The 18,284-nt window shown below is 43.7% G+C and overlaps 1 long non-coding RNA gene across 7 annotated transcripts in view; it reads right to left on the reverse strand.

The window, feature by feature from the left end:
• LOC134351031 (uncharacterized) overlaps positions 1-18,284 on the reverse strand; it is a 120,026-nt gene that overhangs the window by 6,988 nt on the left and 94,754 nt on the right. For 5 of the 7 annotated variants that reach the window (XR_010019054.1, XR_010019056.1, XR_010019052.1 and 2 more), the window contains one exon: positions 16,482-16,595. The exons of the other annotated variants lie outside the window; for them this stretch is intronic. This is a non-coding gene — a long non-coding RNA (uncharacterized LOC134351031). The remainder of the gene's footprint in view (positions 1-16,481; positions 16,596-18,284) is intronic. 7 annotated transcript variants of the gene reach the window in all.

Below are 18,284 nucleotides of genomic sequence, written 5' to 3' on the forward strand. Positions count from 1 at the left end.
GTGACCCCTCCGTTTCCAGATACGATCGTTTCTCTGCGGTGAACCTGGCACCCAGACAAGGGTGGACACACACCAGGTTCCCGCTGATCGTGCCTTTCCACCCTGTGCGTCTATGGCTTGATCCCGCGACCAGCCGTCCAAAACTTCCCACCAACTTGTGGAAGACGCACCGCTTCCAGGGTCTCGTTACCTCGGGGTGTCGTGTGTGTCCTGCCTTAGCGAACCTGTCCCTTTTTATCCCCCTGCTGGAGTATCACCTGTCCATCACTTCAAATAGTTCAGGGTTCAAAGGGGGAGCCGATCTTGACAGCTCTCCTTCCGTTAGACTCTCCCGTCCCTTCATTAACATCTCCAAATGCTGCTCTATTGTTTTCCTTATCTCTCTCTCTCCTGAAGACAGGTGGCAGACCAACTGCTGATCCCACTGGTGCCAGCCCAGGCCAGCTAACATCTTAATTTATGTGTATTCTCGTCACACAAAAAAAGTATATAATTCATCATTAATTTGCGTTTCTATGCTGCCTACATGATGTCATGTTGCTACGATCAGCCTACGATTAGGTTTTCCATTGCACCTGTGCATACAGTGCTGTGTTAAAGTTTTAGGCACATATATACATTAATAGGGTTCCCGAGACTTTTTTGCCTGTTGTCTCAAAGCAGAATCATCTTCTTTCAATTGTGCTCCCTTTCAAAAACAATAAAAGGTTTAGAACCACCCCTTATAATACTATAGAGCATTCATTCTGGGGAACATTGGGAGGTATTTGATATTTTTGTTTTATCAGGCCAACTTGCTCACTTGACACGCAAGTCAGCATGGATGAAAAGGGTGCAAGGAGCTGATAGGATTTGAACCTGCGTTCAATAGCCTTTAAGTCTAGTGCTGATACCACTACACCACCATCCAGCTTCTATAATGCATTCATTCTCAGTTAGTTATGTTGACCTTTACAGTTGGTTTTGAGCCCAATTTCCTGCACTCCCAATAACTCCATATCCTTAGTTCCATAAACCCCAACCCTACCCCCGAACCCTGATCTGTAATTTTCTCCCATTCATCATCAAAATCATTATGTGCCATGTCGTATGATGTGGACGATCATGGTCCAATCACCATGATTGTTCTTGGCAAATTTTTCTACAGAAGTATTTTGTCATTGCCTTCTTCTGGGCAGTGTCTTTACAAGATGGGTGACCCCAGCCGTTATCAATACTCTTCGGAGATTGGCTGCTCTGCATCAGTGGTTTCATAACCTGGACTTGTGATAAGCACCAGCTGCTCATACGACCATCCACCACCTGCTCCCATGGCTTCACGTGACCCTGATCGGTGAGGGAGGTTGGTCTAAGCAGGTGCTACACCTTGCCCGAGAGTGACCTGCAGGCTAATGGAGGGAAGAAGAGCCTTACACCTCCTTTGGTAGAAGCGTATATCCACCCCACCACCCAATTTCTCCCATGAGAAGTCCATATAAACTAGCTCCACTGGACCTTAAAAGAAAAGATCACAGATGTTGGAAACCAGTAACACAAACAAAAATTCTGAAAATGATCAGCAGGTCAGGCAGCATCTACAGGGAGGGAAAAATAGCTGATGTTTCAAGTCAGGAACTGACAGCAGAGTTCCCTTCCACTCTGTGTCACGCTTCAACCCTAGTCCCGTTTATCTTCACTCAATCTTTTCTCATTCGAATCAAAATAATACTTGTACTGAACCAGATTTAGCAACTTTGAACTCCAATTTGCACTTTGGTGTCCCACTCCATCTCTTCAGCAACACTTAGTCTGTAGATAGTTTCTCATTCTAGTATATTACTGGAACACACACAAATTGATGGAGGAACACACCATCTACGGGGTGAAATAAACAGTCAATGTTTTATGTTGAGACCTTTCATCAGGACTGGAAAGGAAGGGGGCAGAAGTCAGAATAAGAAGACTGATTATTCACTTCTGCAGATGATGTCCGACCGGCTGAGTTTCTCCAGCATTTTGTATGTGTTGCTCTGGACTTCAAGCATCTGCAGAATATTTTGTGTCTACCTTAGTGGAGTTTGCACCACCTCACAATATTCCCTCTTGGCTCTACAGCCAAAATGGGTAGTGGATTGTTATTGTCTCAGAACAGAGCCTCAGAACAGACAAAACTGGATCACATCCAAACTATGATCACTTTCCAAAATAACCTGAGTTTCAGAGTGAAATGCACTATCACTGCCACTTTAGCACTAAAGTGCAAGAATGGAGTTTGGGTAACAATGCACTCAGTGGCCACTTTATTTAGTATTTCCTGTACCAAATAAACTGGCCATTGATCGCATGTTTGTGATCTTCTGCTGCTGTAACCCATCAACTTCAAGGTTCAACGTGGTATGCATTCGGAGATGCTCTTCTGCACATCACTGTGATGTGCATGGCTACTTGAGTTACTTTCACCTTCCTGTCAGCTTGAACTGGTCTGGCCATTCTCCTCTGACCTCTCTCATTAACAAGGCGTTTTCGCCCACAGAACTACTACTGCCTACTGGATGTTCTTTTTTTTTTGTTTTCTTTTGTGTCATTCTCTATAAACTCTGGCAACTGTTGGGTATGAAAGTTCCAGGAAATCAGCAATTTCTGAGATACTCAAACCACCCCATCTGGCACCAATAATTGTTTCATGGTCAAAGTCACTTAGATTACTTTTCTTTCCCATTCTGATGACTGGTCAGAACCTCTTAACCATGTCCACATGCTTTTATGCATTGAGTTGCTGCCACGTGATTGGCTGATTAGATATTTGTATTAACAAGTTGGTGTACAGGTGTACTTAATAAAGTGGCCATGGAGTGTTTCTTGCAGTATCCATCTGAGGGAATTCAAAGGTTTCAAAGGTACATTTAATGTCAGAGAAATGCATACAATATACATCCTGAAATGCTTTTTTTTCCCTGATTTTAACAACAAACTTCATCCTTCATGATTAGCCTGTTTGTTAGACAGAAGTAGACATTGTGCTACAATGCATAACATTTTCAGAGTCAGGTTAGTTAGTCAAGCCTTTCTTGTGACTGCTTATTCTTTACAGTCCCTAAAAAGAAACAATTTGTCTTTTCTGTTTATTGATGTGGACCCAGCTGTCAAGAATTCCAGAGGTTGCTGGAACAATTCTTGGAGTTTGGAATTCCAGAGCTGGTGGTCTCCGCGAGAGGGAGAGTGAAAAATTAATCTGACCATTTTGATCTGACCACTTTTGGTTTCCTCTCATCCAAGGGAAAAAATTCTAAGTGCAAACTAGCAGATCTGACTGGCCAGTGGTATTTCTCATTAAGCCTATTGATATTAAGTTAACACCAAATAATTCCTGAAAGGGAATTTTGGGGCAGCACGGTAACTTAGTGGTTAGCACAATGCTCTACAGTACAGGCAGCCTGAATTCCAGCCACCGCCTGTAAGGAGTTTGTATACTCTCCCTGTGACTGGGTGGGTTTCCTCTGGGTGCTCCAGTTTCCTCCCACAGTCCAAATTCATACCAGTTGGAGGGTTAAGTGGTCATTGTAAATTGTCCAGTGATTAGGCTAGGATTAAAACTGGAGGATTGCTGGGCGGAGTGGCTCGAAGAGCTGCAAGGACCTGTTCTGTGCTGTATTTCAATAAAATAAGTTTTTAAATCTGCAGAAAGAATCCAATAACCCAGAGTTATAGTTAGCCCACTCCAGTTCTGTAGTAATATATAGCTAACATTTGGAATGACAATCATCTTCACTATGCTATGTGTATTAGAAAGCACTTCATGTAATACTTTATTCTGCACGCTGATATTATCTTATCTTGCACTGCCTCAGTGCATCGCTGTATTGAATCAATCTGCAAGGCAGGTTTTTCACAGTATCTTAATGGTTGGTATCCATCTGTCTCAGTACAATGGGTGATGATGGTCATCATCACAAGCCTAGGGGAAGGTAAGGAGATTCTGAGATGCCCAGTCGACAAAATCCCCTTCTCGGTCTCACCAGTGTAGTCCAAAGGAAAGTTGATGAAGCAATACGTTTGGCACCAGCTTGGCTGCAGAAGCTGCCGGAAGGATGTTCACACTCAACTCTCCTTTTCATGAGATTGCTAGCCAGCGGTGCAAGCTGAAAGTGAGAGTGCTAAGCACTACCATACTAGACATGTCACAACAAACATTTTGACAACCTTTATCTTAGTACAGGTGACAAAACTAAACCATTTTACACTGGCACAGCTGGAGGAGCTGCTGCCTATAGCTCCAGTAATCTGACTTCAGTCCTGACTTCCGGATTGTTTGGAGTTTTCTCCTTCTCCCGGTGATTGCATGGGCTTCCTCACACAACCGAAGATGTGTGGGTTAATTGGTTAACTGGTTACTGTGAGTTACCCCTAAGGTGAAGGTGAGAGATAGAATCTGGAGAAAATTGATGAGAGTGTGGGCAGAATAAAATGAGGCTCGTGTGAATGGCCAGCACAGATTCAATGGGCCAAAGGGCCTGTTTCCCTTCTGTATTGTTCAATGACCCCTAGCAATTATGCCAACCATGGTCCTGCACGTGGGTTTTTCATTGTGCATACATGTACTTGTAGATATGACAATAAACTCAACAAAAATAGAACAAGAAGTAAGCCCATTGCAGTGCATGGTTGTCATAGTGTTGCTATACTGAGGTAGTGATTAGTGTTGTGCAGATTGGTCCAAGAACTGACTGGTTGAAGAGAAGTGGGACTTCAACCAGTAGTTGCAAGAAGATTACATGGCCCAGCTGGGTGGTGGAAATCTCCCACACACCCTCTTTAATTTCACAGGCCCCCATTTCCCATGCTCTGTTCAAACTCACTGGGACCCTATTTCCTGTTTTCTTTAAACTCTCCAGGTTTACTGGGAAATTTATTACACAATACTATTTATTATACTTCAAGAATCTGAAGTAAACTTTGGAGTTGTATTAAGAGGAGTAATAATCAATAACCACTCATTACAACTGAAGTGTGCAAAAGAGCATCTCTGAAAACACAACACACTCAACCGTTCACTAGATGGGCTACAGCGGCAGATGCCATGAACATACAGAAATACTGTCAGTGGCCACTTCTTATTTACCTCCTGTACCTAATAAAGTGGCCACTGAATATAGTTTGGCATCACCAAATTCCCAAGCTAGCTGGATTACTTTAATAACTAAAGTTTGGTTCTATTGTATAATGAACAGATGCTATTTTATATACCCTGCTGATGCTCTATACAGGAGGTTCAGGTCCACTGACTAGCGGTGTCTTGGGAGAATAAGCTAAGATTCCATCTGCTCCTTTCAGTGGATGAAAGAACTATCAAAGCACTTATTAGGGGAAGTTCTCCCCTCTGTTTTGATCAATTTTTAACTTCCACCAGTATTACTAAATATGCTTGTTACCACTTCGTATCCTTGGGACTTACCTGTGCATAGACCAACTAGATTTCAAGTCCCGATGAAGTGTCTTGGCCCACAACATCAACTCTGTATTCCTCGCAACACACACAAAATGTTGGAGGAACTCAGCAGGCCAGGCAGCAGAAGAGGACAGTCGATGTTTCAGGCCGAAATCTTTCGGCAGGACTGGAGAAAAGAAAGCTGAGGAGTAGATTTAAATGGTGCGGGGAGGGGTGAGAGAAACACAAGGTGATAGGTGAAACCCAAAGAGGGAGGGATGAAGTAAAGAGCTAGGAAACTGATAAGTGAAACAGACAGGAGGCCATGGAAGAAAGAAAGGGGGAGGAGCACCAGAGGGAGGCAATAGGCGGCCAAGGAGATAAGGTAGGAGAGGGAAGAGGGGTGGCAAGTGGTGAAGACCCAATGTAGATTGGGAGACCGCTTTGCCGAGCACCTATGTTCCATCCACCAGAAAAAGTGGGATCGTCCAGTGGCCACCCATTTTAATTCCACTTCCCATTCCCATTCTAATATGTCCACCCATGGTCTCCTCCACTGTCGTGACGAGGCCACACTTAGTTTGGAAGGACAACACTTTATATTCTGTTTGGGTAGCCTCCAAGCTGATGGTATGAATATTGATTTCTCAAATTTCTGGTAATGCTACACACCCACCTCTCCCTCACCATTTCCCATCTCCTTTTACCTCTCCCGCCTTATCTCCTTCCCCGCCCATCACCTCCCTCTGGTGCTCTACCTCCCCTTTTCTTTCTTCCATGGCCTTCTCCCTCTTTCCCCAATCGACTTCCCGGCTCTTTACTTCATCCCTCCCCCTCCAGGTTTTACCTATCACCTTGTGTTTCTCTCTCCCCTCCCCCCACCTTTTAAATCTACTCCTCAGCTTTTTTTCTCCAAACCTGCCAAAGGGCTTCAGCCCAAAACGTCAACTGTACTCTTTTCCTAGATGTTGCCTGGCCTGATGAGTTCCTCCAGCATTTTGTGTGTGTTGCTCGGATTTCCAGCATCTGCAGATTTTCTCTTGTTTGTGACTCTTTACTCCTCTCCATAGATGCTGTCTGACCTGCTGAGTTCCTCCAGCATTTTCTGCGTGTTAGACTTCAAAATCAGTTCCTTAGCTGTTAGATGTTCAGGAATGTCCAGAAAAGAGACAAGAAAGGTGTTACAGAAATGAAAGCAACACACATAAAAGTTGCTGGTGAACGCAGCAGGCCGGGCAGCATCTCTAGGAAGAGGTGCAGTCGATGTTTCAGGCCGAGACCCTTCAACAGAAATGAAAGCCTTTCTTTCTGAGTGGAGACAGCACCATGATGAATCTATAAGTCTGCACAAAAGCAAACCAGTGCGCCTGCATGAAAATATAATTTTGTGGTTTAATTCTGTGCAGCAGTGACTCACTAACTTAATTGTTTTCATAATCTCCATTATTAATGCACAATATTGGATTGCTTTTTAGAATAGAAAAGAAATATCAACAATAATTCAATTCCTTGTAACTGCTCTTAATGTCTGCATGCAGTAATTATAAGAAACCTTTGTTACAAACTCCAAATTAATAAAAGCGAAGAACTTTCAAGGTTTCATATTTCACAATAATAAAAAGGGTTTCTGCAGAAAGAGTTTAATTAGGCAGCTAAAGATCAAAAGCATTTATAGACATGCATTTTCCTGGAAAGTTTTCACATTGAGGAGGCATTCTTGTTTCATTTCAGTGGCTTTATGGAGACTTGCATGACTAAGTTCAGCTGCTTTTTGTCTACTCATAAATATTCAAGGCTGAGATAAAATAACAAGGGTATAAAAGGCAACTTGCAAACAAAGATCCACCATGATCTAATTAAATTATGGAATGATTTAAAGGACTATAAAGGCATCCGTTAGTCTTGCGAGACCATGGATCTGCGCCTGGGAAGTCTTCACTCTCCAGGGCGCAGGCCTGGGCAAGGTTGTATGGAAGACCAGCAGTTGCCCATGTTGCAAGTCTCCCCTCTCCACGCCACCAACGTTGCCCAAGGGAAGGGCATTAGGACCCATACAGCTCGGCACCAGTGTCGTCACACAGCAATGTGTGATTAAGTGCCTTGCTCAAGGACACAACACGTTCCCTCGGCTGGGGCTCGAACTCACGACCTTCAGGTAGCTAGTCCAATGCCTTAACCATTTGGCCACGTGGACTACATTTAAAGGACTACAGGAGGAAGAAACTGGAGATCCATAAGCCAGGTGATCAGAGGTGGAGAAGATCAGTAACTTAATTCCTTATCACATCAGAGAATCTGTTCTGGGGCCAACACATAATTGCCATTACAAAGAAGGTACAACAATGCCTCTGTTTTCTTAGAATTTTCTGAAGGTTCGTCATGTGACCTAAATCTTTGACAAATCTCCTTAGACGCACAGTGGAGAGTATCCTGGTATTCCATCATGGGTGGTATGGTATTGCCAATGTCCAAGAATGGAAATGCCTACAAAAAGTGGTGGATCTCCACCACGCAGGACATACTCTCTTCTTGCTGCTACCATCAGGAAGAAGTACATGAGCCTCAGGACTCACACTATCAGGTTCAGGAACTATTACGAGTCCTCAATGATTAGGCTCTTGAACAAAAGAGGATAATTTCACTCAACTTCACTTGTCCCATCATTGAAATATTCCCACAACCAATGGACTCACTTTCAAGGAATTTTCATCTCATGTTCTCGATATTTATTGCTTGCTTATTTATATTATTATTTATTTAATTTGCATTGCACATTTTTCTTATATTCTGCACTCGGGTTGAGCACTCTAGTTAAGCAGTCTTTCATGGATAGAGGATTCGTTAACTAATAGAAAGCAGAGAGATGGGATACATGGGTGTTACTCTGGTTGGCAATCAGTAGTGAGCGGTGTGCAACAGGGGTCAGTGCTGGGCTCACAACTGTTCCTGATATACATTAACAGAAGAGGGGACTGAATGTAGTGTATCTAAGTTTGCTGATGACATGAAATTGAGTGGAAAAGCAAATTGTGCAGAGAAGACAAGGAGTCTACCAAGAGATATCGATAGGTTAAGTGAATGGACAAGGGTCTGGCAGATGGAGTACAATGTCAATAAATGCAAGGTCCTCCACTTTGGAAAGACAAATGAAAGAGCAGATTATTACTTAAATGGTAAAAAAATTGCAGCATGCTGCTATGCAGAGGGACTTGGGAGTGTATGTAAATGAATCACAAAAGGTTGTTTTGCAGGTGCAGCAGGCTATCAAGGAGGCAAATATTGGTCTTCATTGCCAGAGGGATTGAATTTAGGAGCAGGGAGGTCTTGCTCTGACTGTACAGGGTACTGGTGAGGCCACACCTGGAGTACTGCTTGCAGATATGGACTCCTTACTTAAGGAAGACTATACTGGCTTTGGAGGCAGTGCAGAGGAGGTTCACCAGGTCGATTCCAGAGATGAGGGGGTTAGACTATGAAAAGAGATTGAGTCGCCTGGGACTGTACTTGCTGGAATTCAGAAGAATGAAAGGAGAACTTACAGAAACATAAAGTTATGAAAGGGATAGATAAGATAGAGGCAGAAAAGATGTTTCCACTGGTAGCTGAGACCAGAACTGGGGAACATAGCCTCAAGATTTGGAGGAGTAGATTTAGGACTGAGATGAGGAGGAACTGCTTTTCCCAGAGAGTAGTGAATCTATAGAATTCTCTGCCCAATGAAACAGCGGAGGCTACGTCTGTAAATACGTTTGTATATTTAAGAAAAAGTTGGATAGATTTTTGCATAGGAAGGGAATTAAGGGTTATGGGAAAAGGCAGGTAGATGGAGATGAGTCCATGGCCAGATCAGCCATGATCTTATTGAATGGTGGAGCAGGCTCGATGGGCCTGATTGCCTACTCCTGTTTCTTATGTTCTCGTGTTCATTGATTCTGTTATAATCACTATTCTATAGATTTTCTGAGCATGCCCACAAGAATCTCAGTGTTGTACATGGTGACATATATGTACTTTGAAGACAAAATTTACTTTGAACTTCGAAATTTGGATACAACCCAATCCGTCACAAGAAAAGTCCCCCCCCCCCCGCCACCATTGAACACATTCACAGGGAGTGCTGCCACAAGAAAGCAGCATCCATCATTTAGGGCCCCCACCGTCCAGGCCAAGCTCTCTTCTCACTACTGCCATCGGAATGAAATACAGCAGCCTTGGGATCCACACAACCAGGTCTGGGAACAGTTATTACCCTTCAACCATTAGACTCCTGAACCAACATGAATACTCAACACTGTTAGCTCAACACTGAACTAATTTCTCAGCTTTGAATGGCAGCTGTTTCTAAAAATATGGTAGTTAGGTTAAGGACTGGACTGGACCTTCTGATGAGCACTAGGCTGTTGGAATTCACCATCACTTCCAGCAGCCTCCTGAGTGCAATCTTAAACTGGATATGTCCTCACTGGATCAGTGTGGCTCGAGAATTTCTGACCATATGCACTGGGTGTTTCGTATTATTACCAGTTTCATCATTGCACGGTAATGTAGCAATGCTTTAGAACATCAGTGATCAGCAATCAGGGGTCAATTCCCACCACTGGCTGTAAGGAGTTTGTATGTTCTCGCCATGACCTTGTGGGTTTCCGCTGGGTGCTTTGGCTCTCTCCCACATTCTGAAGATTACCGTTAGAGATAGGGTTAGGGAATTGTGTGCATGTTACTTTGGTACTGGAAGCGTGACAAAATAACATGCCCACAATTCAGCTGCAGTGCTGTCAACAAAAAAGCCTTGCAGAGGGTGGTTAGGGGAGCAGAGAAGGTTATTGGGGTCTCCCTACCTTCTGTCCAAGACCTCTTTCAGAGTCGATGCCTCCAGAAGACACGGTACATCATTAAAGACCCCTCACACCCTCTCCACGAACTGTTTGTTCTTCTGCCATCAGGCAAACGTTACAGGAGCATCAAAACTAAAACCACAAGGCTACTAAACAGCTTCCTCCCACAGGCAGTCAGACTGCTAAATAGCTGCTCTACCTGACTCTGTTTTTGGACACTTTTAATTTGCACTGGACACTTATAACTTGATTTTAACTGACATGTGGCTGTTGTGTTTTACTATTTATTGTTATGTTTATTATTTAGTGTCGCGTTTGTTATGTTATGATTGCACTGCTCCTGAGAAACGCTGTCTCATTCTGCCCTGCAGAGCTGATGTACAGTTAGAATGACAATAAAGATTTTTGAGGTTTGAAGTTTTGAAGTTGAAGTGACAACACTCATGGGCTTCCCCCAGCACAATCCTCAGATTGCATTGATCACCGATGCAATTAGCGCACTTCACTGTATCTTTGGATGCTTCAATGCACATGCGACAATTAAAACTAACCTTTAATCATGAGGTGGAGAATCAATGAGACCAATAAGATTGAAAGGGGATTTGGAAATTAGGAAGATGGGGGAAAGACCTGAGATAGGCTGAGAGAGAAGATGGACAGGGTTACTAAAAGATTGTAGATTAGGGGGAGGTGTAGAGAGACTGTGGTTTGGGAGGGGTATGGAGGCTGTAGATTGGGAAGGTTATAGACAGATGGGAGATCAGGAAGGCTGGAGAGGGACCCTGCTTTCCCCTCATCCAGCAGCCACAGGCATTGACGCTCATCAACTCTGATGCACCACAGGCAGAGGCTGGAGATGGATGCAAGGACGAGAAGTTCAAACTGCAGCCATTTAAACACGTCTGACTGGAAAAGTCCACAAATCCCAATAGTTATAGACAGCAGCCAGCAGGGGTTCGGAGATCCAGTTCAAATTCTGCTGAGACTGTTCTCAAAGCACCAATACCATTTGGGTTCGGAAGGGTCCTCATACTGTTTTGCAGGAGCAGAGATGGATGACAGGCCCAGTAGGCGAGGGTACAAAAGGCACCCATCAGGAGGTGAAACCTGAGATGGAGCATTTTATTTATGAGAAGAGACTGGATAAGCTGGGTTAACCTAATACTACCTCAGGTTATATTTCTTCTCTCTCTCAACTTCCACTAATATTGTTGTTCATGCACACAGGAGGTTCTGCAGACGCTGAATATCCAGAGTAACGCACACGAAATGCTGGACAAACTCAGCAGGTCGGGGTGGAATAAAGAATATTTTAAAAATCACGTTTTATTCATAAAGGATGAAGTTCATCATGTCCTAATGAAGGGTCTCAGCCCAAGATGCACTACCTGAGTGAGCGGTGGAGGCAGGTACTCTCACAACATATAAGAAGTATCTTTATGAGCACTCAAATCCTCAAGGCTACAGACCAAGTGCTAATAAAGGGGACTCGTACAGATGCTACTTGAAGCGGTCAGCAGAGTCAAGTGCTGCCGAAACTCAAGAAACTACAGGTGCTGGAACCCAGACCAACACACAGTGCTGGAGGAACTCAGGAAGTCAGGCACCACACCTTCAGCTATTTGTCACGTCCATCTGTAACCAATCTAACTCCTAGCCCTGTTTCCATACTTCCCTTCCCCCATCTGCCTCTCACCATCCCCCTCACCTGAACCCACCTAACACCTAGTAACGTTGATCCACCCCTTCCTTTCACCTTTTCTTTATACAGGCTATCTCCCCCCAATCTAGATGAAGGGACTCAACCCAAAACATACTACTTCCTTGCATAGGTGCTGCCTGACTCACTGAGTACCTCCAGCATTTTGCGTGCTTGATCTATTTCTGCACCACACAAATCTACGGCTGCAATGCTAATCTATATACTTCAGCAACACACACACAAAATGCTGAAGGAACATAGCAGATCAGGTATCATCTATGGAAAGTAAACAATCAAAGTTTTGGGCTGCCTATCACTCATCTATCACCTCCTCCTGGGTTCTCTCCTCACTCCCTTTCTCCTATGGTCCACTCTCCTCTCCAATCAGAATCCTTCTTCTCCAGCCTTTCACCTTTCCCACCCACTCGGCTTCACCCATCACCTTACAGCTAGCTTCTTTTCCTTTCCCCCACCTTTTTATTCTGACGTCTTCCCCCTTCCTTCCCAGTCCTGAAGAAAAGTTTCAGCCCAAAATATCAATTATTCATTTCCATAGATACTCCCTGGGCTACTGAGTTCCTTCAGCAACTTGTCTGTGTTGCTTTAGATTTCCAGCATCTGCAGACTTTCTGATGTTTATAATTCCTTCAGCAACTTTCTACACTGCTCTCTCCTAACTAAAACTTATCCCTCTGATTATAATCATTTGTCTTTATATATCCCGATAAAACTCAGCATCGCGTTTGTGTTCAAAAGCATTCCTGTGAAGTGCTTTGGTAAATATTGTGACTTCCAGCTGTAATTGGTTTTAACACATTATACGTACTTCAATAGATTATTCACCATGTGAAACTTTGCATTTTACCTTTCTTATATTTTGTTTCCTGGTTACAACTGAGAGCCCCAAACCAAGTCTAGTATTAAAAGTTCAATGTTTATGTAAGGCATGATCAAAACAGGATGAACATTTCAGGTCTGTTGTTATTTTTTGACTGATCAACCTACCAATATGTCTTTGGGATGTTGAAGGACATCAGTTAACCTGGAGGAAAACAATACGGTTCAGAAGAGTTCCCTGCAGGTCAGGATTGAACCCTGCAGGAGCAAGGTAGACGCACTACCTGTTTACTTTCCATTGATTCATCCCCTGGCCAAAATCTCCCTCGTAACCGTCACAGTACTGATATCTACTGTCGAAACCATCAGCAATAACTTGGAGTGCAGTGCCAAACTATTCCGACAATATTCACATTTTCCATTATTCCACCAATATAGGAGGGAGGAGAAGATGGCGGCGCAACGCAGCGCGCGCGGCCGTTCCGAATGAATATCGATTATGTGTAACTAGGGGGCCGTGCACAATCCGGATTTGATGGAGACAGATGTGAAGAAGCACGGAGGAAAACCTGGAGAAAATTCTGAAATGCCCACTTCAATGCCGCTGCTACTGTGCAATTGAGAATCTCCGGAGGGGAAGGTCCCAAATCCTCGGCTTTGCCTATTGCCTGTTGCTGGGGCCGGGGTCGAAACGCTCGGCAGAGATGGTGCTCGGTGCTCAGTGTCGGAGAGCTGGTCAGAGGCTCGGAGTTTTTGGACAGACTCAGAGTCGGACTGTGGTCGGATGCTTCCAGGATGCTGCATCGGCAAGTTTTGCAGCGCTGGAGGTTCACCGTCTGCGTGAGATGATGGGACTTTCGAGAGACTTTGAGACTTTTACCGTGCCCATGGTCTGTTCTTATCAAATTACGGTATTGCTTTGCACTGTTGTAACTATATGTTATAATTATGTGGTTCTTGTCAGTTTTTCAGTCTTGGTTTGTCATGTACTTCTGTGATATCATTCTGGAAAAACATTGTATCATTTCTTAATGCATGCATTACTAAATGACAATAAAAGAGGACTGCGTGTCCTCGTAATCTAATCTAATCTAAACTAATCTAATCAATATTCCAAAAAATAACTTGCTATTATATATGGAAATAGTCATTTTTTTTGCAAAGACTGAGAATGATTGCAAGCTTATGCCTTCAAGGTCAGAGAAATCTTCTCCCAACTCGTGCTCTCACAGTCTACGTTAGTTTAAATGTCAATTGAAATGTTTCCTTCGCAATGCTAAACTGCATTAACTAAAATCACCGAAAGAAAAATTCCTTCGGCCTGTTCCTTCCACTGAACTGTGATAACCTGCCCAGATATGGAAACCACAAGGCTGGATGATCTCTGGAAGTGTTGTATAAATCTACTCCAATCCAGTGAGAGTATGCATTTGCTGTCTTCAGCATTCTTTATTGTTTATCCTGTGAAATAGACCGTTACTTTTCTAAGAAGTTTTCACATTTCCTTACAAAGACAAATGGCTCCATCTTAACCAAGTGACTCCGTGTTGATTCGCAGAACAAATCCATTTCTCGACCTTTTTTTTTCCTTTTTCTTCCTCATTTCCATTAACTCTAAACAGAAACTGTCACTCACCATGCCCCAGAGCAGGGGTTCCCAACCAGGCGTCCAGGGACCTCTTGCTTAATGGCATAAAAAAAAAGCAGTGGCTATTTAATGATAGTATAGCAGTTAGCATAACACATTAGAGCACCAGTGATCAGCGATCAGGGTTTAATGTGTAAGGAGTTTGTACCTACTCCCTGAGACCACATGGATTTCCTCTAGAAGCTCCCACATTCCAAAGATATACAGTTAGAGTTAGTAAGTTGCATGCATGCCTTGCTGATGCTGGAAGCACGGTGACACTTGCCCCTGGCCCAGAACCATTCTTGCAGATTTGATATGATGCAAAAGGATGCATTTCACTGATGTTTCAAGGTTTCGATGTACTTGTGAAAAATAAAGCTATTCTTATCTTTACCAGCCTGTCTGTTGGATATGAGAGAAACCAAAGTATCCAGGAGAAACACATAATCATATTGAATGGTGGGGTAGGATTGAGGGGCCAAATGAACTATTTCTTCTCCTATTTCTTTTTGATACTGTCGGTAAATGGTATTGGTGTTGTGACAGTAGTAGCTACAGTCCATTATTTCTTTGGTCTATTCAGCTGGGAAATACCAGTACAAGTTCACACTATATGCATTTGCATTGTTGGCCAGATGAACTACCATCTACAAATCAGTGAATTTGAACGAATCAAGAATAGTGGAATTAGACAAACCAATTGTATTTGTTCTTTTTATGAGGAACAGGGCTGCCATTTTGTGAAGCTGCTTTGTAACCTCCATCTTGTGAACTGCTTGAGAACGGATTCTTGCTCTGGGATCATCTAATCAGAGCAATTGAAGGTGGATGCAAGAAGTGAATATAATAGACATGGTAAATAAGCATCCAAAACAATGTTAATGGATTATGCTGTGAGAGGCAGGCAAAGTTGATCAATCCATTGCTATTTCTGTCAGAGGCTGACAATTCACTTTTCATTCGGTGTTTGGTGGCTATAAATGAGACGGGCAGCATGGTAGCATAATAGTTAGTTCAACACTTTACCGCACCAGCAATCAGCAATTGGAGGTCAGTTCCCACCACTGTCTATAAGGAGTTTGTATATTCTCCATGACACCACATGAGTTTCCTCCAGGGGTGCTCCGCTTCCCTCCCGAATTCCAAAGATGTACGGGTTAGGGGTAAATTGTGGGCAAGTCATGTTATCACTGGAACCACGGTGACACTGGCAAGCTGCCCCCAGCCCATACTCAGACTGTCTTGGTCATTGGCAGAAACAATGCATATCACTGTATGTTTTGATGTTCTGATGTGCAGTACATATGACAAATAAAGCCAAAACTTAACCTTAAAGTAAGACAAGGCTAGCTACAGCATCCAAAAGCAGATCGTGACAGTTCTCATTGAGTGGTACATTTCACAGGGCTGCTACATCATGGCTCTAGCAACTCAAATTCAATCCTGATCTCTGATGCTTACTGTGAGGAGTCTGTATGTTCCCTAGTGGCTGCAAGGATTTCCTCTGGTTCCCTTCCATATCCCAAAGACGAGCAAGTTCATAGTTCAACTGCCCAGCATTGAATTCAGTTCAAGTTTAATTGTCATTCAACCATAAATGAATACTCATGAATACAATCAAATGAGCCAAGGTACAAAACACAAAACCAACAGTCACACACGGCACAAACCACGCATAGCACATACAGGATAGCAAGCACATGTAAGATATCAGTAAATTACAGCTGTGCAAAATAAATCTATAGTCCACACTCTGAATCCACGAATGCCGCAGAAATCTGTAGCCAACCACAATACAGCTTGTCTTCTGCCAAGTGAACACTGGGGGACAACACTGACTCCAGCCTGAATGCTGCACCACACCACCCCCAGTGGAGCACACCGGCTCAGATGCCTCTCTCCTGGCGGCTGCAAACAGGCAGCACCACGGCTTGAGGACTAGTCCTCGCTATGACCGAGGCCGCGCAGCTCCCTCACCAAATAAATCGGTGAATTGAACTTGCAGCAGTCCACATTAGCAGTGTCCAAAAGGGTCCTGCGAGCACAAGCAAAGCAACTAAGCCGGTCACTCACTATTAGATTGCATGCCCCCATCGCGCACCGACTCATCCGAAGCCTCCCTGATGCAGGCAGCAGCACGATCTGTTCCGTCTAGCTCTTTCAGTTTCTCCACCGACGAGCATCTCACTGATGAGACAGACACAGTACTTTAAGTTAAGTATAAATTGGTCCTAGTGTGTAGGTGGAGTGTGAGGGTCTGGGATGGGGATGGATGCTGATGGGAATTTATGAAGAATTAAAAGATGAAATTGTTGAAATTGAATGTTTAATAGTGGTGATCGCTGGGGATGCAAAGCAATTGTGCTAACCGCTAGGCTTAAAGACTAAAGGCTGATTTATACTTCTGCGTCAAATCGATGCCGTAGGTACGGTGTAGCCGCAAACCCTACGCAGAGCCTACGTGGTCCCTACACCGTAGCCTGATGCGCACCTCTCCTAAAATGTAACTACGCGTCACGGCAACGCAGACAGCAACAATTGTGATTGGTCCACTTGGTAGCATCGCATTTCCTCCTACGCTGCAGTAGCTTCCCATTGGGCGACTGAAGGGCAGGGAAGGAACTCTGCCTGCAATGCTTTCCATAAAGCTTTACAGACCTCCGAAATTATGGAGGACGCATTTCGCTTTTACGATAAAAGATGCTTGCTTTAAACTTGTTTACCCCGACAAAGACTACCATGACCATGAAGCCTTGCGCGGGCAGGTGCGTGCGCATGCGTGATGTGCCCGAATTGCAGAACAATGCAGACACACCGACGCACAAGTATAAATGCTCACAACAGGCATAGGCCACTTGCGTAGGTTACGGCATCTATTTGACGCAGAAGTATAAATCAGCCTTTAGGAGAGTAAAATAAGCTTTATTTACCACGTGTGCAGTGAATCATCAAAACATACATTTATTAAAACAAAACAGCAGGATATAAGACCAATAACTTTTTTTTTTGTTTCTTTAGGTTAAAGTTAATTCTAAAAGAATAAAATTCACATATTGTTCATTCAGAAGGGGGATATTTCTATTACATTGAAAATAGCACGTTGCCTTCTTCTCTCTCAACACACGGGCACAATAAGACGTAAATTATTTTACAAAGTGTCTGAATATTTTGCGTCAATGACTAACACTGTCCGAGAAAGCACTGGGGGAAGCCTGCAAATTTTGCCACACTTCCAGTGCTAACATAGGTCATCTACAGCTCACTAATCCTAACTGTGTGCCTTTGTAATGTGAGAGGAAACTGGAGCTCTCAGAGGAAAACAACGCGGTCACGGGGAAAAAGCACAAACTCAGTACAGACAGTGACAGCCGTGATTATTGAGTCCTAATCGGTGTTCGCCGGCGCTGTAAAGTGATTGCGCTGACCTTTATGTTACCATGGCACCCCCTTGGGCCTGTTATTGAGAAGATGTTTCAGCGCTCTGAGACTCTGTGATTTTCACATTCCTCCTTCACACGTGAGCTTCCAGCAGAGCATCTACTCTGCCCACAACACACATACCCTTCTCTGGGGTCACAGCCGCAATGCTGCATGGCCACGCGCCTGATGGGAAAGCCTGATTCCCTGGAATCTTAGTAAGTGCTTGGTTCAATCCCCATAAGGACCTCCTCTAACCCAGTCTCATGCATGCCAAATATCCCATTAACTCCCCAGATGCTCTCAAAAGCCCCTGACAGACTTAAGAGACCACATCTCCATCAATGCAGAAGCAATAAGTTACTCATATAATCCATTTGTGGTTTTCAGTCTGTATCAGGTCTAATTTCAACCTCACTCATAATGCTCTGATTCTTTTGTTTGAGTGAGTCTTATTTG

The sequence above is a fragment of the Mobula hypostoma genome, chromosome 8 (genome assembly GCF_963921235.1).
Source record: "Mobula hypostoma chromosome 8, sMobHyp1.1, whole genome shotgun sequence".
Taxonomy (NCBI): Eukaryota; Metazoa; Chordata; class Chondrichthyes; order Myliobatiformes; family Myliobatidae; genus Mobula; species Mobula hypostoma.